This window comes from Phasianus colchicus, chromosome 3 (genome assembly GCF_987193195.1).
Source record: "Phasianus colchicus chromosome 3, bPhaCol1.hap1.1, whole genome shotgun sequence".
NCBI classification, from domain to species: domain Eukaryota; kingdom Metazoa; phylum Chordata; class Aves; order Galliformes; family Phasianidae; genus Phasianus; species Phasianus colchicus.
The window spans coordinates 70,487,457-70,510,051 of record NC_143438.1 but is presented as its reverse complement, the minus strand read 5'-3'; the positions used below and the strand labels follow the sequence as shown (position 1 = coordinate 70,510,051).

Here is a 22,595-nt window from a genome sequence, read left to right as displayed (position 1 = left end):
GCGCCAGATGAGATGCCCAAGTGGTAAAAGGGGTGGGGGCTTTGTTGGATTTTTTTTTTAATTTTTTTTTTTTACAACTGGAAGCAAATGATGCTGAAATGACAGTTATAGGAATATAGTGAGGATTGCTTTGATCCTTGACATACTGTGACTTTCAGATGTCTTTCACAGCTACTGGAAACAGCATCTCTAAAGCAGTTTGATGCCCTCAGCATGTTGGCTTCTGGAGAGCTGCTGACTGCATACCTCTGATACCAACATTTGTCTTACCACCTCGATTAGCAAAACCCAAGCCAGCAGCAATGGGTAGTTCTTGTCTGAAGGGCAGAGAAACATTTGTTGCTGTCCTTTTGATATCTTAGCAGAAGTCTATGGTAGGTGATTTGCCTGGCTTCCTTTTTAAAGCATTGCTCAAGTTTGTGGAGCTGGTGGAGGGAAATCTTTGAGCTTGTTGCTTCCTTTTCCTCCATCCAGAAACAAAGGGAGAAGCCAGAGGTTGCTTTAAAACAAACAAAACAAACCAAACAAAAAAACCCACAAAACACACAAACCACACAACCTATTTCCAACCCACTTTCCACAGGAATAATAAATTCCTTTCTGTTCTGTCATGAAGTGAAGATCCCTTATATTCTCCCACAGATGTAAACTTAAGTACAAGATGTGTGCTCTCCCTCTGTGGATGTTTCTGGGGTGTAGTTCTGTGGTTACCATGAGGGTACTTGCACTTACAGTTTGTGCTGTGAATTGTATTGGATCATTGACTTCCAGGCATCTTAATGTTGCACTGAGTTTTAGAGTTTGACGACTATGGGAACGATACACATGCAGCTCCAGCATCACAGAAAGTAGTACTTTACCAGGGAAACTGCTGTGTTTTGTGCAGTTGCAACGTGATGTGTTTGTCTGGCACTGGTTTTGGTAATGCTGCAATTATTTGGTGTTTTGGGATAGTGAGCTGAACTACGTTTCATTGGATTTATTTTCCCCCTACTGAGAGGGGCACCCCCACACCTCACTGCAGTAGTTTACCAGATACTGTGTGGTTATCAGTGAGTTTGCTGCAAAACCAACAGAAGGCTCAATACTTGTACAGGTCTTCTTTTGTGTGTGGCTGAATTCTTCAAGCTGAGGAATCTGTCTTTTTTCCAACCGCATCTGTCAACCTAATGAAAGACGCCTCTCCTTGCAAATTGTGCATCCCTAGAGAAGTGGTAGAACTGTTTCTTTCAAACAAGCTTTGAGGTGGGAAAATGGCACAGTCTGGAGGAAGAGAGCTGAGTTCCCCAAAGCCCCCAGCATTCACTGGGGAAACCAGTCCTGTGGTAATGAGTTCTCAAAATCTTTCCATAAAGAAGCAATTTGAGAACTGGAATTGAAAACTTAGAGGAGGGGAAAAGTTGCAATTAGTGAAAGAGTATTAGTATGCTTACCAGGAGGTAAAATCCTGGCAGCTATAATTAGACAAGGTTATTCGCCCCTTTTCAATGAGTCATTCCTCTGAGAATAGATTAAATGTATTAAAAAAAAAAACAACAAAAAAAACCCCACACTTTTCACTTGTTAAAAACCTAGCAGAAAAAGGAGAGGGAGTTACAGAAGAATGTATTAACAAGTTAATCTTAAGGTCTGAAATTACACTGAAATGCAGAAAATGCCGACTCATAAAGATTACTGAATATTAACCCAGAAGCAAGACAGGAATTTCCTTTTATGAGTGGCAAGTATGTTTAGTACAGATTTTCTACCTTTCTTCACTATACCTGCTTTGATAAGCAGTGAAGGAAAGATAGCCATGTAGTTGATATATAGCTAGTTTTATATGATGTGACTTACATTCTCTCAGGGAAAAGTCTTGGGGGATTCTGTTTTTTGGGACTGTCTGCAGTACAAAAGTACCTGGCTTCTTCTTCCTGCACTCCATGCTGACTGCATGTTGGCCAGTTCTATGCCTTGGGATCAGGCACATGGGTAGTTGAAGTTTCCTCTTCTCTATGCCTCTTATCAGCTTGGATCTTGAATAAAAGAAGGTTGGTTCTGCCACTGGGAGTGCATCTGTGCTTTCTGATGAATATCATCAGCCTTAATGATATTTACATTATTTCAGGTATCTTTGGATGCCCTGTGCAGATGGAAAGTGTGATTGCACTTGCCAAATAGCTGGATTTTCTCCTAAAAACCTAATTCATCTAATATTTAAGCATCTCATCCAAGCTGGCAACTTCTATCTCAAATGAAATCATGTTGGTCTGCTGAGGATCCAGTATCTTCGTGGGTCATTGCATTGTAGAGTACTGAAGATTGGAAAGGAATGCTGGAGGCCACACAGCCCAGCCCCTGCACAGGTCAGGTCCAGATCTTCAGGGCTGGAGTAACCACAAATCTGACTGACCTGACCCAGTGCAGACCGTCCTCATGATGAAAGAATTTTTCCTTATGCTGCGTTGGGATTTCTCACGTTGCAGTTTGTGGCAGTTTCCTCTCCTATCTCTGAGCACCTCCAGCAGGAGCCTGGCTCAATTCTCTCTGTCCCCATGGGGTAGCTGAAGACAGCAATTCACAATCTGCAGGGTGGGAGGTGTGCAAGTGAAGGAGGATACTGCCATAGGGATTGTCCTTGTGGGCATCTGGTGCTGCGACAGGGACATGTGGTTGGGCTGGCTCCACAAGCTCAGAAGGTCACATTCATGCACACAGCCCTGCAAGTCAGAGAAACACATTGAGAAATTCCTCAGTTTTGTTTGTCACTTATTTTGTTCACTTATTTCCATTGCAAAGCAGTTATTTGTGGAAGAGCTTGGATGAGGAGAAAGGAATCTCCAGCACTGACCTGGCTGAGTTACAGCTAGAGAACAAAGAGGAAAGCAAAATCCCAAGTGACATCTCAGACTCATTTGGTTTTTTATGCTGCTGCTGAATATACATTTTTGCCATTTTATGGTGTAAGTCTTCAGACGTGCCTCCAAACCTTGAATTTTCAAGTTGCTTAAATTAAGTAACTGTATCATATTATTTCATTTCTAAACTTTCTTGTAAATTTCATTGAATTTATTGAGGTGTTCTTTTTAAAAGCAACATCCATTTAAAGTAATATCTAGTGCAAGTAATATCAAAATATTTGCTTTTCAGAACAGCATGCTTTTAATAAGTTTCTACAGTACTTATACAGTTAATGCAAATACATATTTTAGGTAGTGCAAAGTTGCTATGAGGCATTTGTAGACTTGTGTAGTCCCAGCAATTGTTTCATCTAGAAAATTGTTTAGGGGTAGTGGAAGTTTAACAGTGGCAGGGCAATAGTAGTTCTACCAACACAAGGGAAAAATATTGAAATCTTGAACTTAAATAATAATGAAAATAAATGAAATAGATCTTCTCAAAGGATGCTGAAAGTCCTGTTATGCATAATCAGTGTTACACACTCAGGTCATTTTTTCTACCCTGTTGAGGAGCTGTGTACCACAGGTCTTCAAAGCACTTTGGTGCCTCATAGCACCAAATGGTTCTGGGGTATGTTCACCAGAAACAGTGAAGTGATCCATGTCTTTGTCCTGCTGGATCCATGTCTCTGACCTGCTATATTCCTCCATCTCAGTGAGGCACAGGAGAGTCTGGCAGGAGTGTTATGGCATCTTCTGCAGAGTAGCAGCTTCTGATTTCCACTGATTTCTGGACTTGAAGAGACTCAGGAATCTTTGCTCATGCTGAATCAAGATGCTGTGATAAAAGAGTCCATGTCTCTTTCAGAAGGACTGTGTCTTGCTTGGTTGCCGCAGGCACGCTCACCACTAGGTTGGGAAAGGAAAATTAAAATTTGATAGATCTTCCTTGGAATTTTGCCAAACCCTGATGTACCTGGACCTCATTCAGATGCAATCTGCAGAACCAGCTGAAAATATTTAATTTATATTATATTTAATTTAACATCAGTCACAAGCAATGGATGTCAAACATCCTTTCCGTGTATAGAAACACTGGACTGTGAACCAGATCTGGTCCTCAGGAACATCTAAAATTGCCCGAGCCGAATCATGTGGGCTGTAGCATAATGCAAAGCAGAAGCGCTGCTTGCTATATATGGTCTCACTTGGCTCTAGAGATCTCTCAGCATATGTCTGAGATGATCTTGAAGGTAGGGCTGACACATTTTGCTTGTACTCTTTGTACTCTATGCAGGAAGAGAGAGGAGTGGTGGAACAAAGAGGTTAAGAAATGAGTTGTTCACATACACGGCTGCAGATTAAGTAGGCTAACAGCCTTGTGATCTCAGGCACGCAGACATTTTGGATTTCAAAGTACATTTCTTCTTGATCTGACCAAGGAAACTTAGCAGCAGTGCAACTTTAATCTGTAAAGCAATTTTGCATAAGGGATCTGTGGGACTCTGTGCCTGTGTGCATAGCCTGGAAGTCATAAACCTCTTCTGAGATTCCTGTCCTCACAAAATCAGCCTGAAATTCTGGCCCTGGGACTTCTCTGAGATACTGTGTGAGGGGAGGAACATCAGGAAGAAATGCTGCTAAATCAGGCTTTGCAATTGTATTTGGCAGCACCCTGGTTTTATCCACCCTCAGCACATTACTCTGATTCACAGCAAGGGTGGAAGCACTTGCTGTTGAAGGCAATACCATTAGCTAGCAAAGGTTGCCTTGGAATAAAGTTTTATTTCATGTGAGTATCATTCTTTGCAGCAGACTGCAGCATGCAACATCAGACTTCAACTGCTATTTAGAAAGGCTGAAATTTTGCAGTGAGACAGTAGTATGCTTTATTATCTTGTCAGTATTCTTACAATATTAACTTGACATGAATTCCAAGAATTCTGTGTTAGGTTTGGGCTTGTGTCCTCTGATGTATGTTTAACAGTTTGGGGATTTAGTAATTAAAATACTGATGGTGCCCAACTAGTTGGATGATCTCATTGTAATGGAAATAGAGCAGATAAAAGTAAAACCAGGTGTATTTTATGACTTAAACAAAATTGAATAATATATGTTTAAGATTACTTCATCAATATAGTCATATATAAATGCATTATATCTCTAGCTTGCATTTAAAGGCTCAAATATCCTTAGATAAAAAATTAGTATATTAAATATACAAAATTATGGCATGAGTCCACTGTATTTGCATTCTCTCCTGGTTCTGCCAATCCAAAACTGCTTCATTTTCCATGTGTTCTCCATGTGTTCAAGGAGTTTAGGTCTGACCGATCTATTAGGATGCAGTTGATTAAAACATAGAATCATATCATAGATCATAGGATGGCCTGGGTTGAAAAGGACCACAAAGATCATTTAGTTTCAACCCCCCTGCTGTGTGCAGGGTTGCCAACCACCAGACCAGGCTGCCCAGAGCCACATCCAGCCTGGCCTTGAATGCCTCCAGGGATGGGGCATCCACAGCCTCTTTGGGCAGCCTGTTCCAGAGCTGCAGAAGCTGTAAATAAATTCAACAACTATGTCATTAATATTTAACACAAAAAGAATAAAAGAACAGGAACAGCTGTCCCTCCCTTTGCCCCTCCTCTCCCTTCAGTATGGGGGTGATGTTTCCAGCAGCACCTCTGGAAAAACCTCAGGGTTTTGACTTGCTGTATTTAATGTCTGAGCTGAGCACATAGATATGCTCAGTAAGGTAAGCTCATGCATTTTTGCAGAACTTTGGCTTTTAAAGCAGTGTAATATCCCCCAGAGAAAAGTCTTGTGTTAAAAGTTAAATTAAATGAAATGTTTTAATCCCTTCAATATTGACATACTGTCCTTTTAATAATCAGAATAATATTAAGTGGAGAAAAACTGGATAAGAAATAATCAAAAGGTAAGTTTGTTCACCATGAGCTACAGAAGGCAGATGCTTGTATCCACTTCTCAAAGAACAGTACAGTAGTTGAGGTCAGAGTGAAGGAAAAAATGCTTTGCTAAAAATATAGGGACATTTCTGGATAGGAAGGCAGGTTCCTTTGGGCAGAATGGCAGCCTTTCATTTAGCTCTCATTCCAACCAACTTTGTCCCTTCCCCCAGTTCCTACTCTCAGAATGGACTCCTTGTGCTGACAAGGCCAGTATTTGCTACAGATCTTTATTTATTTATCCATTTATTTCTGGAAATGGGCTGGGGTTTCAGGGCATTAGGAATCACTGAGACTCCCATGGCAGCAGGACCTGCTTCCCTCTCCCTTGTGGAGCTGCTGCTCTTTTGCAGTTCTTTCTGCCTGTGCAGTGCTTTCAGCCCAGCTTTTCACTCACAGCAGCAGAAAGGCAAAGAGCTGGGCATCTGCAACATACCCTACATTTGTCCTCAATAAGAGAACGGATGCAAGGCTGACTGTGTTTTTTTCCTTTCAGATGGATGCTTTGGGGTAGAAAACTGCTTTGTATTCTGTTAGTTTGACCCATTTTTGCTCATAGTGCTAATGATGTCTCTTTGGAGTTCAACAACAACAAAAAAAAACAGTAAAAACTAACACAACCAACCCATCAAATAAATAAAAACACCTCCGGGTCCTATTAGGAGCTTCCTGGTGTTGATTAACAGTGCAGCTCATTAATGGCACACAGCCCCAGATCGATCGGTGCGGTCAGGAGGGGAGCTCAGTTCCACAGTCTGTAATCTCCTGCCCACCTCTTCTTAGGCAGGGATTTGTACAGGAAACCCGATGGTTATTGATTATAAAATCCTTGTGGGCTATGGCAGATGAAAGAAGCAGAGAGAATCACAGCAGAAGATTTTTCCTCTCTTTGATCTCTTTTGCTAATGATGTATTTTTACCTCAGAATCACACAGAATCACACAATGGTTTGAGTTGGAAGGGACCCTTTAAGGCCATCTGGTCCAACTCCCCTGCAATGAACAGGAACACCTACAGCTACATCAGGTTGCTCAGAGCCCCATCCAGGCTGACCTTGAATGTCTCCAGGGATGGGGCTTCCACCACCTCCTTGGGCAGCCTGTTCCAATGCCTCATTGTCCCCTCTTTAAGTTTGAAACCACCTCCGTTTGTTCTGTCACAACAGACCCTGCTGAGGAGTCTGTCCCCCTCTTTCTTATAGATTCCCTTTAGATACTGAAAGGCCAGTGTTATATAAAGAGGAGCGATATGGATCAGGGCTGTATGGCACTAAGACATGTTATCATGAAACAGCCTATGTCCATGCAATTCAACCCTTCTTCTCTTAAAGAGGATGAAGACCTCCAAGCTGCATGTGGGATGGATTCATCAGCCAACACTGACTCTATCTGGGAGCCTTTTAGAGGCTGCTCAGCCTAGAGCCCTGCTGATCCTGTTTGCTTCTGCTTGGAGGAGGCAGATCTGGCACAGGGCTCGGCCAAACCACTGATGGAAGAGCTTGCTGCACTGCAAAGTGTGCTGTGCTGAGTGAGGAAAGCAGTCTCCTCTGGCAGCTGCTGTGGGAAAGCAGTGTGGGCTGCAGCACTCTTGCTGCAATCTCAGCTCAGTGGTGGTGTCCACGTGATGACTCTCACATTAAAGCCACACGCAGATACAAGTTCTCCCGCTGACATCCTCTGTGCACCTCAAACAGTCTCACTGCATGGTGAGCTTGCAAAATTCAGGTCACCACAAACCTAAGATATGTTTAAAAACAGAAAAGCAGGAAGGAAAGGCTGACCTGTGGCAACGGCACTGTATGGGGAGCAGGAAATCTGAGGATGAGTCCCCTTTGTTCCGGGGGAAGTGTCTCCATGCTCTGTTTCTCATCTGTAAATAGAAATGGTTTCAGTTTTTGTGTGTGCTAGGGCTGTGGCAGCACAACTTTCTTGTGGTGCAGGCAGATACAGACAGACTGCAGAGGGGCCCTGCAGCTGTCTGACACCTCCAGACTTGGTTGCAATGGTGGAACCCATAACCGGGTTGTATAGAGCTCTCTGTGGTGATGATGGAGATTTCCATTCCTTAGAATATACAGAGAAACATCCCTGGAGATGTAAGGGCTGTGTTCAGTTTTCATTCCTCCACTGTGCAAGAATCCTTCTCAGGATTTGAAATTAAGAAGGGTATGATGATGGAAGTATTGCTTGAATGCAAGTAAAAGGATGGGGGAGGTCTACAGCTGTGCACTGGAATTCTGCAGGCATACCATAGCTGTATCCAAAAAAATGAGATGCCATTTCTAAGTGTGCTATGAAATATTCAGCACTGCCTTCCTGCTGCACTTTGAGGCTTTCTGCTGATGCTGGGTAGCAGTATCTTGTCTGGCTTTACACCCAATACACCTTGTGCTGGATGAGGTGCCAGCAGACAGCTGATGGCTGTCAGTAGCTGGCTTGGGGACTGGGTGGTGAGGAAAGGTAATTGAAAGAGTAATTAGATTCCAATTAGTAGCTGTTAAAGCATCTGCCTTCCTGAGCTTGTTTTCCCTCACAGCATAATGCAGTCTTCCTAAGTGACAACCCACAGGCAGATTTAATAAGCGCTGGGTGTTTCAGATGACTTGAAGTTTCATGCTTCCATGTTTTGTTGACTTTCTGCAAACTAAAGCATCCGGAGTTTTGGCTGTGACACAAGAAGCACATAATGAGTAATGTCAGCCATGTGTAAAGCAGAATACACATTTATTGATAGCAGCATTGCCTCTCAGATTGTGATATTGTCTGAAATAGCCATAGGTATACAAAGGGAACAAACAGCTGTTCCAGCCTCTTCTGATGAAATGTGAATATTTCTTATTTTCCAAATGTTTGAAACTATATGAGGTGCCCACATCTGCTGCCACGCTGATCAGTAGAGTAGCCTGAAGCCTTCACGAGCACAGATCTACCAGTCAGATGCCTCTTGTGTCTGCAAGTTTGAACCTTCAGATCAGTCCCAATTAAACCAGGTGTGCGCAGAGGCATGATCTGCCAAATCTTTACTTTCCTTCTGGTTAGCATAAAGCATGCACTTGTTACCTGACTGGTGACTCAGTTGAGCTCATGCACATATGTTGGCCTTCTCTGGGTACTAGCTGCAGTGACCCTCCAGTTACTGTGGCTGAGCTCACCTTCTTTATGCCTCTAGTTGTTTGGGTTCCCAGTTGAGTTGATGGAAATTAAGATGCAATTTGTCTGACCAGATGAAAATGTCTTCCTCGGGATGGAACGAAGAAATCCCAGAGCTCTTCCTGCTGTAAGCAAACAGTTTCTGGCTCTCTGCAGCACTGCCAAAGTTGCTTGTGGCAACCTGGCTCATGCATGCTAGACATGACACACATCTGATCCAACAGGTCCCATCCCTTGCTGTCTGGAGCTTCAAGAGAATAAGCTCAATAATCACTATCAAAGCAATGATTTAACGTTTCCGAGCTCAGCTAGTGACTGCCCAGGGCAAACACGAAACTAGAAGTAAAACTGCTCCTTTTCCCTCTTTGATCTATATTGATTCAACTCAATTTCTACGTACATTGCTGAACCCTGTCTTTACTGTTCATGAGGCACTTATGAAGGTCTTCAGTGAGCCAAAATATTAGGCTTTGCCATCATCATAAGCAGGAACTCTTTAATGTTCTAAGTAAATGCACTGTGTTTGTGTTTAACTAGTCTCAACTCTAAATTACAAGCTCTGAACTCTAAATATCCCTAACAGAGCAAATTGTCCTGAAACTTTGCTGCTACAGATACATTGCTAGCTTGGCAACCCATTCTTTCACGTGCTCAGACTGCAGTCACTCAGAAATTGCCCAAAAGTTAAACAGGCATGGGACAAAAACTCTCCGATGTAATGATTGTAATGCTTTTCCTTAACATGATAAGAACTAAATTCCTTTTCCAGTTATTTTGTCTTTATATTTCCAACAATGCAGTCTTCGTCTGCTGGTTCTTAAGTTGCTGGCGTGACAAAATAAGAAGTTAGCTAAATGTGTGGTTACACCAGGAAGATGTTCTTGTGGCAGAAAACTCTTTCTGGAATCTCTCAGAGCTCCTCCATCTACATGGACAATTTATCAGTTTGTATGCTGCTTGTGTTTGCCAACTACTCTTAAAGCACTCTTAAAGCAGTTTGCATTCTTGTAATAGTTCTAGCTTCAAGTGCCTACAGCCTGGAACATTTGACTATGTCAGTATTCGTCAGCTCAACATATCTGGGAATATCCTCTTGCACAGAAACCAATTGACCCAGAATAACCCACGTCCAACTGTTGGACTTGTTTGGTCCCCAAAAAATAATGCCTGCATCGAAACTGCCTGCAGAGAATATTCACTATGTAAGCTACCTGCTGATTTGTATCCCTGTGTTGTTTGTGAATGTCCTTGTTGATTCAAGTCAAAATAACATTAGGGGCTCAGAAACCACTGAAAATTGATTTCTGCTGCCTGGGAATTTTTCTTAGAACTGTTTGATTTACCTGTACAGATACAGCCTTAGTTACTGTTGGGTTTATTGGCTGCATTCAAACCACAGCAGTTTTTCTGACCATTAGCAAGGTGGTATTGAATCTAAACTCAGAATTTATCTTCACTGATAGGCCTTGGTTTGGCCTAGAACTTTTATTTATTTATTATCTTAATTCTGGACTCCTTTCCTAAAGTTCTGGATAGCACTGTGAGAGCCCTTCCCAGTGAAGTCAACAGAATAAACTGCTCTGATTTTTCTTTCAGGGTCGCTTTCATCACTTCTGATTTGAACTGTTGTAGGTTAAGTCAATACCAACCCTTTATAGAATCTTGCTTTTATATATGACTGTGTTTATTACATTTAAAGGCATGAGATAACTTTGTGTATAATAACACTGTATCAGATCTTAAGTTCAAATTCACTGCACTTACTCCCTCAAAATTCTTAACCATGAATAAGTTAACTCACTGTAGAACTTCAGTGTCCTTCTTCAGGCATTTCACATTTTCTTCATGTAAATGATTTAATTTTTGTTCAGGTTCAGTCTTTAGGAAGACAACTTTTATTCCTGCTCTTTTGCTTCAAGATATGACTTCATAATTCTTTTCATTCACTAAGTCTCTTCAGTTCCAATGTTGTGAAACTCCAGCAACTACGGCTTCACTGTCTGCATGTGCCAGCCAGCATGAATTTCACTGAGGCCATTGAAATGTTCTTATGACAAAAGTCAAAAATGGAGAAGCTCGGCACAGAGTGCTGAAAAAAAGAACTGTTTCTGTCTTGTTTTTGGTAACTGTCGGTGCTTTCAAGTCCGAATATCTATGAGTACTTTTTTGTATGGATATGCCAAGTGGTTGGGAGAAGGAATAGTGTTTTAAATGGTTGCACCTGAAGACTGTTTCCACCTTGGTATTTGTTTAAAAAAATTTTTTTTAAAAAAAATCTAATTATGAAAATACCTTGTTTTGTATAAAAAGCAGTAAGAGCCCAAGGCTCAGACCATCAAAGGTATCAAGTTTCCTACATCTGCCTCAAATTTTTTTTGAGTCAGGAGTGAAAGTACCTGTAAGTATGTGGATGGATGAGGATGAAGGAGCTCTGATCATTACTGCAACATGATATTTCTTTGTACTCTCTGTATGTAAAAGTTTGTGCTCGTAACGGACTCCATAAATTCTTGACAACACAGGGGAAAAAGAAAACATGAAACTTGTTTGATTTATTTTTTATCTCTTTCTGTGCAACAATGAAATCTGGTGTTGCAGTCTTCTCAGTGCCCCAGTGTAATGGTTGTCATCCAGGGAACAAATAAGCAATGTGACAGCTTCTTTTATTATCTCTTATAATAATCCTCTGGGAGTCTAAATCAAGAAGGCTCGAGTGGAAATCACAATAGATTTACACAGACTAGGAGGGATTAGGCAGCTCAATGACAAAGCAAGATGCATTTGTATCAAGGTAAGTCAGGCAAGTTAAGAGAAAAAAAAAATCATATATAGACATTGGTTCAACTTTTATAGTCAGATCTAGGTCAAAAACATGAACTTCTTTCAAGTAGTGATTCAGAGATCTGTTGTTTTTCTCAAACTCTGAACCTATAATGGATTTTTTTTTTTTTTTTTCCTGCAGATTTTCAGAGTAGACGGGTCCATAGACTTTTGGTCTTTTGATTTTCAGACTGAAAATATTTGGACTTCAGTGTAGTACATTTAAACCTAATTTTTTTTTTTTCTCATAATTAAAGGTCATGCATCTTTTTAAATAGTTTCTGGATGTTGCAGAATGAAAAACATTGTTCCAGCTCATTGCCTCCTGGCACTTCTGGTATCAGGATGTTGGTACAGATGTATGCTTATCTGATCGTTCCGGTACAATCTCTTTAAACTAAAGGCTGTACAGCCTGTTAAAGCAGCTCTAATCTGAAAGAGAACTCTTCAGGCACAAGCGTTACACATTTTTCTCAGGGTTTGTGGAATATGGGTCAATTTAAGACATTCAGGGAGACATGGGACTCGGTAGCTTTCTATTTCATAATCTGGAATAAGCCTTTGGGAGTGTCTAAAATAGGAATGAGTTATACTCCAGTTTTTACACAGGAGAGCAGAAGACTTTTCTTTCTCTAATTCCAGTGGGATTGTGCTGACTTTGCATTTGGTTTTATCCCACCTGAGTATCAAGGCCTGAGACAATACTGAGATGAACAATTGACAAGACAAATTTCCTAATGTGAGATTTCATACACAGAACTAAATTAACAAACTAATGGGACTGTATGGGAACTGCTGAATCACAGCCTGAACCTCTGATTGATCACCTGAGGCGAGCAATGAGTCAGCCACGGGAACTCAGATGAAGGCAATTCACCTGTGCTGCCAGAAGGGGTGGAGCCTGGCTCCACCTCTTCTAGACCCATTTAAGAGCTGACTACCAGTGGGGAAGGTTCTCTTTCTGGAGATCCATTCCAATGGAGTTTCATAAGTGAGCCCAGGATATGGGTAAGCATCCTATGTTTGGTGTGATAACTGTGTAGCCAAGCTCTCTACTATATCTCATGACTATAGCGTTTATACATTCATTGATTGTAAAGGAACAAATCACCCACATATAATTAAACACGGTCTCATAGAGGCATAGAATATCCAAGGCTGGACCGGACCCACAAAGATTATTACAACACAGTGCAAGTGTTTGCAAGATTGCAGTCAAATGCTGATTTCTGGAATGCACTATTTCATTAAAGAGAAAAAAATAACAAGCAAAACAGAAGAATATTTTTCTCTTAAGATTGTGAGCACTTTTTAAAATTTCATGTCTCCACTGACTAATGCAGGTGTCTCTGTAGCTACAATCTCTTTTCTGATGCGTGAACATATATATGGGCAAAGTCACACTTGATGCCATTCACTGGTATCTCTCCTGATAGAATAGCTGCATATTTGGGGATTATGTGTGTTAGATATATGCTCTGTGGAATTAAAATTATTTTCCAAATATTAATCCCTAAAAAATGGAAAAATAAACCTAACATGAATTGAAAGAATTAAGATGTACAGGAAGCTGTCAATAAGAATTTTTTTTGTCATTGTTTGTGTTTTTTCTTCTGCAGTTGCCTTTGTTTCAGAACTTTAATGTACAATTGTTGTTCCCGGAAAGAAATGGCAAATTCAATTATAAGGAGGAAGGTTACGTAAGCAAAATTTCAAGGTTTGCTTTCAAACCGTTTTCACAGTTCAGTGAATTGAGGAAGAACATTTACAATGCATGGCACTTAACACTGCTGTTAGAGAAATGTGCTGGAGCAATACCTAGCTGACAGTTCTACGAATTGTGTTCTTCCATTTCACAGGTAGAGTTATCTGCTGTTAGCTCAAAGAATTAAACAAAAAATCGAAAGTGAATTTTGATAAACATGTTTCTTCACCCTTGGAATCAACAAAAATGAGAGCCTGTAGATCATTATGTAGTGCTAGCAGTCTGTGCTGGACCACACAAACTGGCAGTAATTAGTACAATAATATCATGGAAACCCAGAATGGCTGAGGCTGGCAGGGCCCTATGGGCCATCTGCTCCAGCAGGGACACCCAGAGCAGGGGGCCCAGGCCATGGCCAGGCACCTTCTGAAGGTCTCCAAGGAGGAGATCCCACACTTCTGGGCAACCTGTGCCAGTGCTTTGGCACAGCACAGCAGTGCTGCCTGCTACTCAGAGTGAGCCCCTGTGCTCCAGTTAGTGCTCACTGCCTCTTGTCCTGGCACTGGAAAATTGGAGTACATCTTGCATTTTAAGTGCTGCATTCATTCTGACTTGCCTATGTATCTATTCTATAATAAGCAAAGTCTCACCTGGAATTAAGAATCAAAGGACATCTCTTTGATTCTATTCACATGTTTTATGAATATCTGTAATAGAGAAAGTCTTAGAAATTCATGTCAAAGGCAGTTCTTGTGCTGAAAACCAGGAGCCAGTTTGAAGTACTGAAGTATCTTCGAAATAGGCGAGGTGACCTCTAATTTTTTTTCCATGTGTACTTTTCAGCTCTCTATTAATGATTCCTCATTTCTTTAATGCTTCAATTATTTTTGATTTTAAAAAATGTTCCTCTGATTCCCGCAAGAAGTCTGGTCCTTCTTTCATCTCCAAGAATAATACTATATTTTACTTATAAATTTTCTTGTTTTCTAAGAACTGTCATCTGATTTATTTTTTTTATCTACAGTCCTTCATGCTGCTTCTGAGATGTTTCTTCCTAATCCAACAATGCAATTCATTTTGCATTGCCTGTTGAGTCCCATGATGTTTTTGTTGACTGCCTGGGCAGCATCCATCAGAAATGAAGCAAGGATATGTTTTTATAGGTAGCTTTATGAGCTTCTCTTCATAACAAATTAAATTACTTCTGGGGGGGGGGGGGAATCTTATGTTACATTTGCCATTGGAAATGAAGTGGCAGACTTCCTGAGGAATAACATTAAATTCTCTGCCTAGCCTCTGCAGTTCAGCTGCTGTTATACAGGTGCAGTTGATAAGGTGGGACCTGGACATTTGTCACAGAAATTGAGAGAACTCTGCATGTTAAGATTAATGTGTTTTGCGCTCCCTCTCTTTAAGCACCCGCATGAGTCATATTTCACAACAACAAGGTTTATCTGTTCCACCGTGTTCTGTCCTTGGCTGCTTTTTATGGTCAGTAAACACCTTGGATAAGATTTTCATCACCACTTCTTCAGGCTTTTAAGACGCGTAAAACAAAAAAAGCATGAAGGTGCTCTCAAAACCTTGGTTCCAGGTTGTAGGGGGGAAGAGGGAGGAATTTCTCTTCTGTAAGCACACAGAGGGCAGTGCTATCGCTTGTCTTTCAGGAATGCCCTGTGGGTCCTGTGTCTGTGGGGTACAGATCTCAGGCACAGCACATCCTTCTCATCACCTGTACAGTGCATGCTGGCCATCACCACTCAGGCCCCAACAGACTTACAATATTCAGCAAAGTTTTGCACAGCTTATCATGGAGGCATTAGTGTTGAAACTGGATCTGTTTAGAAGGATTTTCTGTGTGGAAAACAGATGCGCTTGCAGGAAGTGCCCTCCAGGAGCAGCCTGAGGCTGGGAGGCACCAGCTGACAGCAGCAATGCCATGGCACCCACTGGAGCTTCTGCCCCAATGACTATGCTCAGTAAGCTAACATGGCTCATCACAAGCCACGTGGATACTGTAACATTACTGCACAAATGCTGCCTATGTTTCTATTCGCTAATTGCATTCAACTTTATGGAAACTTTCCTTGCAGCTGTCACTAGATATGACCCGATAGATACTGCTACGTAACTTAGTCACTGTGTAAATGAGTGCTGTGGCATCACTCAATTGAGTGACTTGACAATGAAAATACAATGCCAGAAACACATTAACACTACAAAGGACAATAGTATACAATAACATTGAGTTATATAGCTGAGTACATCTCTGCATATTATAGTTCTGATAAATTATTTTTTAAGTCAGTCACTATAACAGAAATAATCCCATCAGAAGGAGAACCTACTCTTACAGCGGTTGAAGAGTGAACTTGAAGATTGACTGAGAAACTGTTTTCACAAAATCAGTATTTCTCTTTGCATTTTCTTAATGCTCATGAGAGTTTTTGCACTTTATCTGTAGCAGTGTTTTTGCTCTTGAGTTATTTGTGAGTACACTATCTCATCTTCCAGGGAAAGAAAATATATGAGTAAATCGGAGGTGTTGGCTTCTCTAACTTCTTGCAGGTATGTAGATGTCTAGAATCTTGTTTTTGACTGCTGTCTCTGATATGGGTGTGCTTTGTACATATGCTGTATGCATATGAGTGGTTTCCTAATAGTATGGCAGCTGGCTTCAGACAGAGCCTTGGTGTGCCAGATAGAGATGGAATGGGGCTGGCCATAAACTGTGTGGTCTGGGTTTGAGGGAGTGTAAAACAGGTGGATGAAATCAAAGGAAGGATCATAACATAGGGTGATGATTAAATGAGATGTTTTTGGTAAATGGTCTGTAGGTTTCCTGCTTGCCTGACTCCTGAGACTTTCTGAGCATTGCCACTGAGGCTTGTTACTGAATCTGGACTCTATGTGTAATGGTAGGTTAGGTTTACTTTGTAGAGGGCCTGACTAATATTAAACCAAAACAGTTAATCTGTAATTTTCTATTGCTCATCTGCCATTTGTAGGCAGCGAAGGAATCTGTGTTTTTCTCTAAAATTGCTTTACTTTCAATGGAAATGAATATATATTTGAATATCCAAATATGCATTCTCATTTCTTCTTCAGTGCAGATACAACTTCCTGTGTACATGCTCTGTATTTGCGGGGAGCAATCACCATGCCACTAAGAAGACTTCTCTCTGCAGTTTGTGGGCATCTGACACAACTTTGCTTCTCAAAAGCTCACCCCCAAACTACTTAAAACAGGCTATAGAAAACAATTAACGCAGAAAGTGTAAAGTGCTGCAGGATTACCGTTGCTGCTTTGCTTTCACAATACTACTTTTTTAACCAAAAAAGTGCATTTGTGGAGATATTAGACTGTTGGTGAAGCTCATCCAAGAAGCATATTGCCCACTGGCTCTGTATAGGTAGGTCGGTAGGTTGATCCACTGGTCGGTTGGTTGGTCTGTTGGTTGATCAGTTGTTAGGTAGGTACATAGGTTGGTAGGTAGGTTGGTAGATCAATTGGTTCATTGGTAGGGAGGTGGGTTGGTAGGTGGTTGTTTGGTTTCTGGCTGCAAAGCCACTATGCTCAGTACATTGCTCAAAGTGCCCAGGTCACAGCAACAGATAAATGCCAAATCTGCCATCAAAAACAATTGCTTCCTGGTGTTCAGGTTTCTGACAGCTGGAGCAGAAATAAAGGCAATAGTCCCGTACTTAACAAGTGATTCATTTGGTGGTCTGACAGGTCTTTTCCAGCTTTTACCTCAATGAAATGAAGGCAGTTCCTCTGCTCCTCTAAAGGAACAAAAGTTTCCTATTAGCCAATCTGAGGAAGAGCCTGCTGTAAAGCCATAAACAGAGTTAATTAACAGATAACAGTAAATAGACAGCAAAAGAGAGCCATTGAAAAGTCTGCCAAATTAATGCTTTCTAGTTTAGCAAATTAAAGCAATGCAAATTACTGAGAGGACTGAAACAACAGAGAGCAGCAGTCAGCATGCATCATTCTGGCAAGAGTGACAACAAAAGGGTATTCTAATTTGATACCAGCAACAAAGGACCTCAAGCTTCCTACTATGGCAAAGAGGAAAATAGCAGAGAATCAGCAGAAATTCAAATAGCAGCTAGAGAGCAGGTCAAAAGGTAAGGGTACTATTGCTCAGTCAACTGCAGAGAAATAGTGAATTAAGCAATATTAAAAAAGAAATTACAGAAACCAGAGTTTTGTTTTCCTTGGTCGATATATTGGAAAATGTCACTATGTTGCCACAGGACTAAGGCTGTTTGGTTTTCTTCAGTTGAATTTTAGCTGTGGGGAGAAACTATGAAGTTGATTTAAGTGAAGTTTATGTACGTTATCTCACAGAATGGCGTATCTCTGGAGTAAAGGGTTAATCACAATAAAACTTTTATGCCATCCTCCAGAACCAAGGAATGTTAATGTGTATTCCAGAGATGCACTGATTGCATATGAGACAGTAGTTTGACATTTCGGCTCAAATTCTGAATTTTCAGGTGACTTTTTCTGTATTAATATCCATGAGAAAATCCAAATACCTGGATGGATGTTTTTCATCCAGCTGAAGTTTGGCAGTATTTCAGAGTTCCCACAGTAAAGATACGTTGGTAAAGATAGAACAAAAGTTGCTCATGATGCTGCTGAGCTCTCTGGTAGAGCTTGAACTTTTGGGTTTGGAGCAGTTGTCTGTGGGCTGGGAGAATGCTTAGGAGATGCTTAGGGGATTTCTGCAGATCAAAGAAGGAAAAGGCACATAATGATTGCTCCAGCAAAGGCCCTGCACAATGTAAGGGTCTCCACTCTCAATCATTCTGCTAAATTCAGTGAATTTGGTCTGAAATTGGTAAGAACAAAAATGGGCTGCTAAAATGCCTTCAAATAAGGAGAAACACTTCACATTTTAAGAACTAAATGGTGATACACCAAAGCAGAACACAGTGAAACAATAAACAACCCATTAACTTACAGAGATTTTTTTAGACAATATAAAATAATTCCTGTAAATAAGAAAGTAAGAACAGTGAGGTGCTGAACAGATTTTAAGGGATGATGCATAGTCCCCATGGCTAATAAACTATTTAGAACAAGCTTGACAAACAGCTGATGATGTGGATGTCATCTAAAGTCTGTATCCAGGCAGTGATCCTGCTTTGGCCATTTCGTAGTCCAAATGACCTCTTGAGATCTCTATCAGCACTATTTTTCAAAGCTGACAAAGTTCTCCCTTTACCACCCACCCTGTTATTGGCACTATAATAGAGTCATCGCTCAGATTTATAGATTCAGCTTATGTCTGTGTTACGGTATTGGCTGGTTGTGTAACAGCCCACTGAGGCATTTTTGGTTTAGCACCAATTCTTTACCAAAATTGACTGCAGGAAGCAGTCACTCACCTGGTCTGTGCCTGCCCTATGAGCCCGTGGGGCTGCCCAGAATATGAGTGCGGGGCTGCATTTCTCCCTCTTGTCTGTCCTAAAGTCCTATTATGCCTGTAGTGTTGTATCCAATTAGACTATTGTACAACACATCACAAATACATGAAACCTTCTCTTTTTGCTTTTTTCTAATGGCCCAAGGTAGAAGAAAGCCCTTCTGTGCTGGAAGGCAGCAGAAACGTTCATCACAGAGGGAGGCCCCTGCTGGAGGATGGCAGTGGGGCAGGGGGAGATAGAGGCAGCTTGCAAATGCAATAACCTGTAACAAGAACCACTGCCAGGTTAATTATGTATGTTTGATACAGTTCCAGGGTTATGCAGGTTGTGCAGCAGTGCCCTGATGTTTGCCCTGTAAGCTGACTTGCTTTCATTCCTCATCAGCTGCTTGAACAGCTGAGCAATGGCAACAGCACACGAACAGCCAAAGGAGGGCACCCTGCAAACCTGTGGAATTCACTTCCGCTGCAATCAATAGGAGCACGTATGTGAACAGTGGCTTACAGAAATTGTATCTTTAGTTCAGAGCAGAGACACCAAAATCCATCACTTTGTCACAGAGAGGGGGAGGGCTGGGTGTGCTGATTGCCTCTGACAGCTCCATCATTCGTGACAGCCTTTAATCTCATTTCTGATCACAACGGGAAATACAGTAGAAGATAAAATGAGGAAAGGGAACAGCTTTGGAAGCTGTGATATAATCTGTTATAAATGGAGTCCCAAGCAATTCTGTGAGAAAACTTTGTTGGGAAAAGGTTTGCAATTGGTTGCAGGTTGCTGATTTATGGGATTCAAGGAAAGGGCAGTGAGGGCTGCTGGTGGCTGCATAGTGCTCTGATGCAGAGCTGGCAGTTGGCTGGTTTATGCACTTAAACATTGAAGGAGATTTTGGTTTCTGTAGCCTACATGGTCTAAAAAGCAGCTTTTTCTCCTTTTCCCACCTTGTGCCATATGCAGCTTGCTGAGGCTGGGTAATCTTATATGGCATAACTATTACAGCTGGTTTAGTGTAGTAATAGGGAGGAGTGACTTTTTACACATCCTGGAATTGAGTGAGACAGAGACAGGGGAGGAATGCCCAGGAAGACAGTAATTACTCATCTTCAAGTAAAATGGTAATGCACCAAGCATCATCATCTTATTTGATGGTATCCCAAACTGTTTGGTACTGTAGAGCTCTGTGTCAGAAATAACAAACAAAAACAGTCAGTGCATCACATTTCTATATACATGCATTAATTATTCTCATTCAGCATGAGATTGTATTAATAATTGCAGTTGCTTAGTAAGTGGTTTTTATATTATCGCATCTATTTCTTAATGATAGATAGAAATGGCGGAGTTTTAATACTGGACCAACATTCCAATATTCAGGACAGCAGTACCTCAAATTGACACACGATGGCAGGAGGATGACATCTTTAAGCAGATTTCCATGAGAGCGTTGTGGTAACCATAGCAACAGTTTGAAATGTAGTCCTTAAAGTACGTTTTGCGGAGGAAATTTATTTATTTCACTTTCCATTTAGAAGTGCAAATGGTATTTCGTTAGCATTTAGGTTAGCTACATCATCACGGCTAACTTCCTAAAGTTTGATTGGAACGAACAATTAATTCAGTACCTCGAGGTCCTTTAAGAGAAACTCAGTGCAAATAACTGAATGTTTGTTTGGGCAGTGGTGGGTTTTTTTCCCTTCCCTCCTTCCCTCCTTCCCTCCTTCCCTCCTTCCCTCCTTCCCTCCTTCCCTCCTTCCCTCCTTCCCTCCTTCCCTCCTTCCCTCCTTCCCTCCTTCCCTCCTTCCCTCCTTCCCTCCTTCCCTCCTTCCCTCCTTCCCTCCTTCCCTCCTTCCCTCCTTCCCTCCTTCCCTCCTTCCCCTTTTTTTTCCTCCATTCCTTCATTTCTCCCTCTCCCACCCTTTCAGGTTTGTTTCAGGTCCTTCCATTCAGAGAGCCTTGTCTTATTACATCACAGAGGACTTTTGCTTCTTCTCAGGAAATTGAGTTCCACATCTGTAAGGAGGGGGCTGTGGGCAGCAGAAAGGGAATACTTTTCATTTGCTCCTACAAATCCCAAAAGTTTTGAGCTAGATGTCAATCAAAAGGCAGCAGCTTTATGCCACTTAGATGCTTTCTGAAAGAAATGTATGTTTCTTACAGTGGGAAAACAAACAAACAAACAAACAACAACCTGAAATGGATTTGGGAATTTTGAAATGCTGAATTTAATATGTGAAGCCTGTTCTGTTTGTTAGCATTCAGATAATGGACAATTACTTCTAGAAATCAGTGCTTAAAGCAATACAAGAAGCTGGAACAAGCCTTTGTATTATGTTTTATTGTCTTCCTCTATTTGACAGAATAAAGTGGTACAGAATGTCCTTCTGTCACAGCACAAAGCCAAGAGCACCTCTCCATCTTTCCTCAGGCCGACAAAAGGGGATAGGATTTTCAGTGATATTGCTGTGGGTAAATGTGTGCATTTATTAACATAGATAATACTAGAGGACTGCAATTTTTATCTACAGAAGCTGAAATAATTAAGGAAGGTTGGAGATCTTTCTGTATTAATGGATACATGTTTTGAACAATCTCAAAAACATCTTTGTGTGGAAAATTAAGATGCTTAATGATATTGAAATATCTCAGATCATTGCCAGCCTCATGTTTCTAATATTTTAACTGGGAATCACTTTCATAGTCTGGCACTGCTGATGCTGCCCCTACAGAAGCCAGAAAATGTCAGATATCTCTGTATCTTCAGGATTCTTTTGTTCCTATTCAGCCTGGCAGACAAAAATGAAGGTTCTAAGGGAAGCTCTTATTTCTTCCCTTCCCATCTCCCTTTGCTCTTGCAATAGCACCACTGTAGAGTACCATTATGCCAAAATTTATGTGTTGAGACAGATTAGCCCGTCCCACATTGTCATTTTGACACTGTTTTTAACAAAGATGTATTTCCTGAAGATTATGTTTGAAAATAAATGGCTTTGGGTCTAGCACTCGTAAAAGAAGGAAAGTAAATCCAAAGAATCCACTCATTGAGTTCAGAATGGCTGCAGGGGAATGGCTGCATCTTGCTTTTTAAGCAAAATCTGCAATTTTGTTTATCCAGAACAATCTGTAACAGTTCTACGGTAAAGCTGCTTTGAGGTTTAGTTTTGAAGTTTACTGCTCCCAGTTTTCATTTATTCCATCACACACATGCATAGAACATTTTTATTATTTGGATAGTAATTTGCATGAGCACCAGGATTTTATCTCAAATGCTCATGAACAAGACTGTTCTTCAGTTGGGTCAACTGAAAGTTATTCTGCTTTACTACAGGGCTTTCAGTTAATTAAATTCAAAGAATCTGTTCAACTGCTAAGGCCTGTTATACTCCAGATAAGGAAAAAAATACATTTTTCATCAGTTTATGGGGACAGACACTGCTGATGCTCCTCTTGAGCTGTAGCCACAATACACAGTGAAAGGAAGAATGGCCTGCCCAAAGTATTTCAGTGGGAAATAGACATCTGTGATGAACACAGAAAGGACTATTCAGAAGGATTTGCTATATGGGATGAACTACATTTCTGATCTTCTAATGCAGTGAATATTGTGCTCTATGAATAATGTAATTAATAT

The 22,595-nt window shown here is 41.0% G+C and overlaps 1 long non-coding RNA gene across 2 annotated transcripts; it reads right to left on the bottom strand.

Moving 5' to 3' along the window:
• Positions 1–16,658: 16,658 nt before the first annotated feature.
• On the bottom strand, positions 16,659–20,982 carry LOC149918663 (uncharacterized). Of its 2 annotated transcripts, XR_016465629.1 has the most exons (5): positions 20,882–20,982; positions 20,353–20,553; positions 19,909–20,145; positions 18,074–18,262; positions 16,659–17,311 (listed from the first exon to the last, which is right to left on the bottom strand). It is a non-coding gene; the product is annotated as an uncharacterized LOC149918663 (long non-coding RNA). The 2 variants fall into 2 exon arrangements; XR_016465628.1 differs by lacking the exon at positions 19,909–20,145.
• Between the last annotated feature and the right edge of the window lie 1,613 nt (positions 20,983–22,595).